Source organism: Saccopteryx bilineata, chromosome 3 (assembly GCF_036850765.1).
Source record: "Saccopteryx bilineata isolate mSacBil1 chromosome 3, mSacBil1_pri_phased_curated, whole genome shotgun sequence".
Lineage (NCBI taxonomy): Eukaryota > Metazoa > Chordata > Mammalia > Chiroptera > Emballonuridae > Saccopteryx > Saccopteryx bilineata.
Window position 1 is genome coordinate 237,533,759 of NC_089492.1, and position 10,300 is coordinate 237,544,058.

At 44.7% G+C, this 10,300-nt stretch overlaps 1 non-coding gene across 1 annotated transcript; it reads right to left on the reverse strand.

The window, feature by feature from the left end:
* Nucleotides 1-8,541: 8,541 nt before the first annotated feature.
* Nucleotides 8,542-8,648, reverse strand: LOC136332628 (U6 spliceosomal RNA). The gene has a single exon (XR_010730795.1). It is a non-coding gene; the product is annotated as a U6 spliceosomal RNA (small nuclear RNA).
* Nucleotides 8,649-10,300: the final 1,652 nt, after the last annotated feature.

Below are 10,300 nucleotides of genomic sequence, written 5' to 3' on the forward strand. Positions count from 1 at the left end.
AGAAGTGACACTGATAGCTGCATTCCTACCACCTAGCCCTGAGTCTGCCATACAATAGCCTTGGCAAGTATTCATATGTAGAATGTTTAGATATAAGATAATTTAATTGTTATCTATAGATTACTCATAGCTAACATGATATGCTGTATGCTTATGTGAAAGGCATTATATTAAGCACAATGAATATCCATTCTCTCACCCAATCCTAAAACAACTCTGAGGTACAACTGTTATCCTCATTTTGTAGATAATGAACCAGAGGCACAGGAGATCGAAAAAGTTCCTGAAGGCCATGTAGCTAGTAAGTGACAGGGCAGAAATGAATAAGCAAAGTGAATTGTGCCTTGTAGGCAATCAAGTGGTGGTGACACAGGAAGCTAACTACTACTCTACTCTGTGCCTTCCTTCTCCAAATGAACACACTCTGCAGATTCCTGGGCTGGTGATAAGGGACAAGTAAACTGGTTGCATCCCATACCTGGCCCAGGTGTGGAACGCTGAAGAAGGGGGTCACGAGGCAGTGTGTGGCTCCACTTCTATGTGTGTGTAAGATGATTGGCAGTCCTAGTACGAGCCAGCTGCCAGCATCCTTCACTAGTGAGCTTGACCTTGGGCTGCAGTCTACAGGGATTCTGAAAGTCTGGATCTCTTCCTACCCCTGGAGCCCAGCCACGTGGAGTCAGCCCTCCATAGTCTTCAAGGAGTTGTTTTTATCAGGATGCAACTGCCAGAGGCATTTCCTGGGGCTGGCCCAAGGCCTAGCAAGGGTTTGAATGTGGCCAGACTTGAAAGCTGAACAAACCTCAAAAACCCAGTAGTTGGTAACCCCCTGGAATTGGCAGCTGCCAAGCATCTGGCAGCCAGGAAGCCATTAGGCTGGGTCGGGCATGGGGCTCTAGCCCAGCAGTTGTCAGGCATGCAAGCTCTCACCTCTGTAACATAGTGAGTTCTCTCTCAGCAACCTGAGGTGCCACAGTCCTGACAAGTGACCACACACCTATCTTATTTTCCTAGCATATAACTAGAAGGCAAGCTAGGCCTGACAAGACTGGAAATGTCTCCATGGTGCCAGGCAACTGAATGTGGACCCCAGCCCATATGGGGCCATGTAGGGATGGTTGGCAGAATAGAGTTGTTCAGACCTTGGGCGAGGGCTATGGCATCAGTTAGACCTGAATTTAAATAATTTATTTTTATTATTCTTTATTATTATTATTATTTTTGTATTTTTCTGAAGTTGGAAACAGAGAGGCAGTCAGACAGACTCCTACATGTGCCCAACCGGGATCCACCCGGCATGCCCACCAGGGGGCTATGCTCTGCCCATCTGGGGCGTTGCTTTGTTGCAACCAGAGCCATTCTAGCGCCTGAGGCAGAGGCCATGGAGCTATCCTCAGTGCCCGGACCAATTTTGTTCCAATGGAGCCTTGGCTGCGGGAGGGGAAGAGAGAGACAGAAAGGAAGGAGAGGGGGAGGGGTAGAGAAGCAGATGGGCGCTTCTCCTGTGTGCCCTGGCTGGGAATTGAACCCAGGACTCCTGCATGCCAGGCCAACACTCTACCACTGAGCCAACTGGCCAGGGCTATATTTTTTATTTTTAAAACATTTATTGATTTGAGGGAGAGAGAGAAACATGATTTTGTTGTTCCACTTATTTATGCATTCACTGGTTGACTCTTAAATGCCCTGATCAGGGATTGAACCTGCAACTTGGCATATTGAGATGATACTCTACCCAACTGAGCTACTGGGCTAAGGCCTTGAATTCAAATCCTATTTGCTATGGGGTTAAAAGGGTCAGAATTTAATCCTCTAAATCTCAGTTCCTTCTACCCTGCAAAATGGGGAGAATCATAATGACCTCACAGAGTGGTTGTGAGATTATATGAATTAAAACTTGCATCATAACCACACAAGTGTTATTATCCCAACAGATCGATTTCCATCACAGGTTAAGGCCTGGATACTAATTTAGGAAATCCCAGATTCTTCGAAAGTTAGTATGATGGCATCTCAGAAATAACTCAGCCCCGTTTTCTCATTTTACAGAGAAACTGATGCCCAGAAGACATGTACAGCTTATTAGGTCAGGGCAGGAGCTGGAATCCAGCATCTCTGGGCTTTCTTGTACACCCACATGTCATTCTCAACCAGTTGTAAGGTCTCAGCCAGGTCTGATCATTCACAGGTCTGATCATTCATGATGGTTCTGTGGAAGGATTGTCTAGTGACCAGGATGTGCCCATAGATAGAGCTCCCCATTCCTCTGTATTCTTGGTACAGAGCAGGAGCTCAATAAATATTGGTTCCATTGAATCAAAACCCCAGATACCCCGAAGAAGATGGAAGGGTTTCAGCACTAAACCCAGCAATGCTTCTAAACCAGCCTTCCCTCTTTCTCTTTCTTGGGCATGCCCATGTCTCAAGTATATTGTCAGACAGTCACTCAGGACACAAAAGCACTTCTGCTGAAGTGCATAGAAACGGCACTAGACTAGTTACTCCCCCTCAGTCTAGCTGGTTGAAATGAACAAAGTCACTCACTTTCTCTGAGCATCAGTTTCCTAAACTGAAAAAACAGACAATAGTCCCTGCTTTGCCTACTTTTCAGGGAGGCTCTCAGGATTAAATGAGATTTTCTCACTCCTTCCAACATAATGAGTGTGATCTTCAGCCAGTGTTTGGAGAAGGTAAGCCTGGATACTGAAGCCAGATTGCCTGGGTTCGAATCTAGCTCTAACACTTACCTATTAGCTGTGTGACCTTGGGTGTTACCGAGTCCTTCTTGCCTCACTTTCCTCAACTGTTAAATGGGAATAATATTACTTACCCGATAAAATTATTAAAACTACAAGAAATCATATGATATGTTTAGAACAGTCCTAAGAAATAGTAGGTACTCAATAAAATGGCAACTTTTAAGATCACTAGCTTAGAGGGTAAGTTTTTTCCAACTTAAATTCTCACATGCCCTTATTGTCGGTAGTCTGCTGTCTCCCTCATGGGTCCTTCCTGACTCAGGCTCTCAGTGGGCTTGCCCAGTGATCTCAGAATTCCCCACACTAGTCTGCTTCCACATGCCCAGCAAAGAGAGTGAACAAGAGAACCTGATTGGGCCTTGGTTGCTCTTGCTTCTCATGCTTACTTGACGAGGTCTGGTCCTCTGCTGTCCCTTAGCTGCTCACCAATTCCAGTGATACCCTTGCCACCGGGACCCTCACCAAGATTCCGGAGTCCCTTTGCTTGGCTTCAAAGCTACACTCTCTTAGATCGCACTCACAGAACTTCTCAAATCAGAACGCTGCGCTGGAATGCTGGGTCCACAGTCTTCTAGTCACAAGTCCAGGCTGTGTGGGCGCCAGCTCAGACTCAAGAAAACCAGAACCCTAACGTTAAATCCAGATACCTTTTGCCTCCATGTGAGAACCCGTGCTGTGCACTCTCCTGCCCACTGACCTTGGTCAGAGCTCTAATTCCCGTTCCCTAAGCCCTAACTTTGACTTTGGGATCAGGTTTGGTTCCCAGAAGCTTCCTTCCCCTCAACCCATGAGTCAAGACCTGTCAGAAAGGGATGACCTTGCTATACCTTTCCCCACGGCAAGGAGGGCCTGTTTCCTTACTTCTGAAAACCCCAGAGGCTCCTACCAAGCAGAGGTGCTCTGCTGTTGAGGTCAACTCTGGAGTAGTAGATAAAATGGTGCCCCCCCAACCCTGGCACATATGTCTGCCTGGGACCTGTGAATGTGACCTTACTTGGAAAAAGGGTCTTCATAGTTGTAATTAATTTAAAGACCCTAAGATTAAATCATCCTGGATTATCAGACCGGGCCCTAAATCAAATGGCAATTATTTTAAAGGAGACAAAAGAGAAGACACAGACACACAGAGGAGGCAGCCATATGAAGACAAAGACAGAGACTGGAGTTACACATGCCAAATAATACCTGTAGCCACCCAGAGGCGGGAGAGTCAGGGAGGGCTCCCCTTTGGAGCCTCTGTAGCCACCCAGAGGCGGGAGAGTCAGGGAGAGTCAGGCTCCCCTTTGGAGCCTCCGGAGAGATGGTGGCCCTGTTGACAGCTTGATTTTGGATTCTGCTCTCCTGCAGAATCCAAACTGTGAGAGAATAATGTCTCTTGTTTTAAGCCACCCATTTTGCAGTAACTTGTAACAGCAGCCCTAGGAAACAAATACCTGGTGTCCACCCACGCCGACAACAGGCCAGCAGCTTCCTTCAGCCTGTTGTGCAGACATTTATTCAAAGTCTACTGCCCGCGTGCTGGCGCTGGGCTAGGGACGCTGAGAAAGGATAGAGCATGCCTTGTTAACCACAAAGGGCCCCACAGACACATGTGTATCATTAGCTGTGACGATGACTGATTTTATAGAATCCGACTCTTCAAGTTGGGCTAGGATTTTAAAAATTGTCAGAGCTTAACCTTGAATTTCCCAAGTTCAGGCAGTGATAATGCCTAACTTTAAATTAAGCCCTTTGTGCCAGGTCCTGGTCTCTGCTTTACATGTGTTTTCACAGAACTCTCTTAACAAGCAGAGGGACCTGCCGCTAAGATCACTGTGTAGCGATGTGGAAGGTTGAGTGCGGAGAAGTCAGCTAACTTGTCCCAAATCCCACCATAAGTGCAGGAACCTGGCATGAACACCAAACCCCCTCACTCACCCACTTGGGCATTTGATCACCATGCCTCGCTTGTAATTTAGCAAGAGCTTAGATACCAAGGACTGAGCTAAGTACAGGGGCCACAGGGGTGACTACAAGATAGTGGAGACAGTGGGAGAGAAAAAAATGTAAACAAAGTATAATAATATGTTTTCCCAAGTTCTGCATTAAAAGTAAGAAATGAATCTCGAAACAGATCAGAGACTGATCCGGGCAAACTTGAGTGGTGGGTTGAGGAGCTGACTTGGTCGCGTGGGGGAGGGCTCGGCAGAAAGAGCAGAAGGACAGCAGGGGGCCAGGGCAGGGACCTCGGGGTGAGCTGGAGAAAGGCAGGAGAGCAGACAGAGTCTTTTATGACTCCACTTAACTTGCTTTAGCAAGATACTCAGGAGTTTCTAGTTCCCGGCCTTTTCTCTCTGGTCTGCTCACATTGATTTCACTCTGGGCCTGGGGAGCTCACTGTGCTTTCTCTCTAGGCTCCTCCCAGTCTCCCAGCAAGTCCATAACTGGACAGCTCTTCTTTCAGCTGGTCCCTGAGCTCAAGTCTTTTCTAATTGACCGGGTCTCTCAAATGGCATTCTTTTCTATAACTCGTTTTACAGTTCCTTCGACCTGGGCTGAATTAGCATTCTTTCCAGTCTCCAATTTCCTCTTCTCGTCTTATCCCTGTTAACCATCTCTCAGCCACACATGAGCAGTCATGAAATAATTCATTGATTTTTATTGACTACCCTGGATTTGCAGGAGTCTGCTGGGTAGCGTGGAGGATGGATAGAGGAGTTTGTATCTTCCACTTGACAAAGACCTTATCTTTTTGTGTTAACCGAATGCCTGAGCTTTGAAAGATGTTCAATATTTGTAAAATAAATGAAGAAATGTATTTTTCCTTTGATGAACTTGTCATCTAGTCAGACAGATAGGTGTAGAAATGTTTTTCTCATCTGATCTCACTGAAGAATAAAAATTTAGATAAATAAATTTTCTAGATAAATCAAATATATTCCTTTAAATACCAAATTATATTTATATTATACATTTTACATGAGAAAATTAAACTTCTTTTATTTCCTTCCTGTATCAGTTAGGACTCTATATTGCCAACAGCAGAAAACTCAGCTGAAACTGGCTTTAATAATAAAGAGAATATTCTTATCTAAAAGCCAGGGGGTGACACTTTTAGGTATGGCTTAATCCAGTCCTCAGACAACGTAATCAGGATGTAGTTTTTTGTTTTGGTTTTTTCCTTTCCATTTCTGGCCTCTCCTAAATGTTTCATTCTCAAGCAGCTTTTCCCTTTGAAGTCCAAGATGATGCCAGTCCCTCCCAGGCTGTGCTCTTCCTTATTCATATCAACCAGGAACAAAAAAGCATCTCTGGTACCTCTTGTAGGAGAAGAAGGCTTGTCTTTCCCTGAAGACTCAGAAAATGTCTCTGATTGGGTTATGCACCCATCTCTGAACCAATCTGTAGCAACGGTATTGAGATTCTGTGAGGTATTTGAGCCAATCAGGCCCACTCCTGGGCTCAATCATACCCAACACCAGGATGGAGCACAGGGAAGGGAGATTCCCTCACAGGAAGTCAGAGAGGTGGGAAATGATGCCGAGAAGCAACCAATCAATGTCTTTAAACTTCCTTCCTTCTTTCCTGCTCCTCAAGCTCACCTTGTTTCCTTCTCTCCTCTCTGGCAAATTCTGCAGCCGGAGTAGAGGCTACAAACATGAGAACATACTTCCTGCCTTTGAGGACCTTGAGGGTTTGTTAGGGAGTGACAAATGAGAGCAGTAATTATAGCAATGGATGAATGCTAATAATAGAGGAAGAAAGTAGACAGAATTGTTGGCCTGGGGAAAACACAAACGGTTTAACAGTACTGAAAAATCCTGAGATGATTTTGTAGATTGAGTAAGAAGTTCCCAAATAGTCAAGAAGAGACATGGCATTCCTATCAGAGGGAACAGAAAGTGCTAACACAAATGGATGTGAAGGACTGAGGGGATCTCCAAGTGGTTCCATATGGCAGGAAGAGAGGTGAGGTGGGACACAGGAGAGAAAGGAGGGAACCAGGATAGACTGGGTATGAATTTGTCATCCCTCCTCGAGGGGATGGCCAAGCGGCCTAACGCGCTACCTTCAGGTATTTGCCATCCACTGAACCGGGCATTGTATATACATCACCTTATTTGATTTTTACAGGAAACCAATGTGGTATATGATGGAATAAACTTATTTAAAGCCATCCCTTATCTTTTGTCCACTTAACATCTTTCTCTACTCCCTCATTTTCTCACCTCTGATGGTAGAAAAGATAAAAACAGCAGAGGAAGACTTTCAAGAGCAAAGCAATGAGAACAGAAGTTTAACTCCCAAGGGGCTGTTCTCTGTGGGAAGGCATGATGTGTCAGGACTATGTCATGCAGCGGTGTCATGAGGGCAAAGGGGTGTGGGCATAACCTGAGGGAACAGTGAGGACCAGTTAGAAGGTTCTATTAAAGCAGAAAGGTGAGGGCCTCCCAGGAGTGTGGAGTGTTGAAGGAAAGGAGAGGGTGAGAGATTTCATGCATTTCTATGAATTGGTGTTTTGGGCCATGTATTAGTTATCGATTATTAATATAATAAATTACTCAAAAATTAGTGGTCTAAGACAACAATAAACATTTAGCTCACACAATTTCAGTGGGTCAGGAGTTTGGGAGTGGCTTAGGAGGATGGTTCTGACTCGGGGTTCATCATGAGGTGGCAGTCAAGGTGCTGGCTTCTATGATGCCCAACTCACATGGCTGTAGGCAGGAGACCTCAGTTTCCTACCAGATTGACCTCCCCATTGAGTATCTTCATAACATTATAACTGGCTTTCTCCAGAGTGAGTGATCTAAGAGAGATTGAGATGGACATTACAGTGTCAGAAGTCACATACACACATATTCCAACAGCATTCAATTAGTTATACAGGTAAGCCCTATTTAGAGTGGAAAGGGCCTGTCTGTACAAGGGCATGAATATCAGAAAGTGAGAAGCAGTGGGGGCCATCTGGGAGTCCATCTACCATAGACATCCTTAAATGTTTGAGGAACATATGAAGAGAGACAAAATATTTTACTTTGGACCACATTTGTTAAATACTTTGCAGCTAGGCAGAAGTTGAACAATTTTGAATCCTGGTTTTGTGTACCCATTTTACAGATGGAAATTATTACTGAGGTTCAATTAGCCACCAAGGATTGGCTGACCTTGGTCCTACCCAAATTCATGTTTGCTTCCTCAGCGTGAAACTAAGGTTAGGAGAACATATTGAGAGGCTCTCAATGACAGTCCATAGTTAAACAGTAAGAGGATTTCAGACCCCAGGAATATCGTGGCCTTGGGTTTGAACTTTATCTATATTATCATTTTAAAATTTATTTTTCTTATTGGTTCTTATTTTTCTATTTATTTATTTAATGGATATTTACAAAATCTAACAGTATACAGTCTTCAAGGGAAAGGATTATTTCTTATTTATCTTGCCATTCTAATCTCCAAAACAGTGTTTTGAACATAGTAGGTAATTAGTATATATTAGTTTATGGATTGCTTTAATTTCATTTTTTTTTTTTTTTTTTGTATTTTTCTGAAGCTAGAAACGGGGAGAGACAGTCAGACAGACTCCCGCATGCGCCCAACCGGGATCCACCCGGCACGCCCACCAGGGGCGACACTCTGCCCACCAGGGGGCGATGCTCTGCCCCTCCGGGACGTCGCTCTGTCGCGACCAGAGCCACTCTAGCACCTGGGGCAGAGGCCAAGGAGCCATCCCCAGCGCCCGGGCCATCTTTGCTCCAATGGAGCCTCTGCTACGGGAGGGGAAGAGAGAGAGAAGAAGGAGAAAAATATGGAACGCTTCATGAATTTGCGTGTCATCCTTGCGCAGGGGCCATGCTAATCTTCTCTGTATCGTTCCAATTTTAGTATATGTGCTGCCGAAGTGAGCACTTAATTTCATTATTGATGGTTTATTATTTGGGGAGAGGTTTCAGTCAGGGTTATGCCAGGAAACTAGAAGCCACTTGAGGTATTTCAGGTTGGAAGTGAATTTAAATAGGGAGATAGAGGCCTACAGCACCATTGGAAGGGCTGGAAGCAAGGATCGGGAAGACTCTGTAAGTATAGGAATCCCTGTGAAGCTGGCACTAGGACCTCAGCTGTCAGCAGCACACAGTGGATAACTCTCAGGAGAGCACCTAGGAAGCCCACAGCTGCTTCCCAGAAACAGTATCTTCTCCTTCTCATCCATCTTCCAAATCTCATGGCACTACCTCTCACTGGCAGAGTCCAGCCAAAGCCTTGATGGCAAGGAGTCCTGGGAAATGTAATTTCTAGGTTTTCCAGCTTCTGTGGTACAAAGGAGAATTGATAAGGCTGGGGAGTCTTACTGGGCATCAGAGGACATTGTCTTGTACAGATGGGCAAGGTTTTCAGATGACCAGGGCTGATCTTCAGGGGGACTTGCATTTGGTAATTCTCATGCAATATTCTTTGGAGGGCTAACAAGTCAAGAGATAGATTGCTAAACTCTGAAAGAGAATTATCTTATTTTCAATAATATGAATTAGTAAAAGTAATTATTATTCAAAATGACAATAACAGCATAGTCATTATGGCTATAGTTTCAGAATTTTAAAACTCTGGTGTGACTATCTGGTCTGTGACCTTGAGGAAATCATTTAACCTCCCTCCTCAATTTCTCATCTTTAGGATGGAGATAATAGGATCTCCCTCTTAGGCTTATTGTGAAGATTAAATAAAGTTAAGCATAAAATGCTCAGCACAAGGCTAGAAGCCATCAGATACTTAAGAAGTGGGAGCTATTTGTATCCATTATAGTACACTACTACTTACAAAACACCTCAACACACGTGAGCTCATGTGACAAACCCAGTTAGGAAGGGATGCAGGAAGAGAAGGGAGGAAGAGTGGGAGACATGAATTCAGGAGAGGGTTTAGAAGGCAATGGGAAAGCCCCGGATGCAGGAGACCAGGGTTAGGAACTAGTGGGGGAGGTGGCTGACGGGATCCAGGAAGAACAGAGGAACAGATGGGAGCTGGCAATCCCATCTCATCAACAGTCTCCTTCCAATGGCCCTGATTAAATGGGAGGGTAGGAAATACAAACAAGTGCTAAGAGGCTATATAGACTCTGAATGCTAACATCTGGATGATGACCATGGTTTTAGATACTTTTTTTTTTTTGCCAAATATTAAAACAGAAAATGTAAACACTGAGGCTTCTCTTGGCCCCAGCTCCAGCCATGAAAGGTTCTGAGGCCCCATTTAAACTAACTAATGAAGAGCAGAAACTGTGGTCTTTGCTGAGTCAATTAGTTAACTATTTTGGGAATTTGTTTTGTTATTTTGTTTTGTTTTCCCAGGGATTAATTACAGATGAGCTATTTCAACTGATTTTATAATTTTTCCCTTCACTGATTCCACAGGAAGCATGCTCAGATATTCAGAGACTTCTCTGTTCCTGTCCTTTTCCTAGGGGGACAGCAGCTCCATCACACATCTCAGGCAGTCTTGGAGTACTGCACTGCCCCGAGAAGAGCAGGAATTCAGGGCCACACTCCCGAGAGGGCTATATCTTG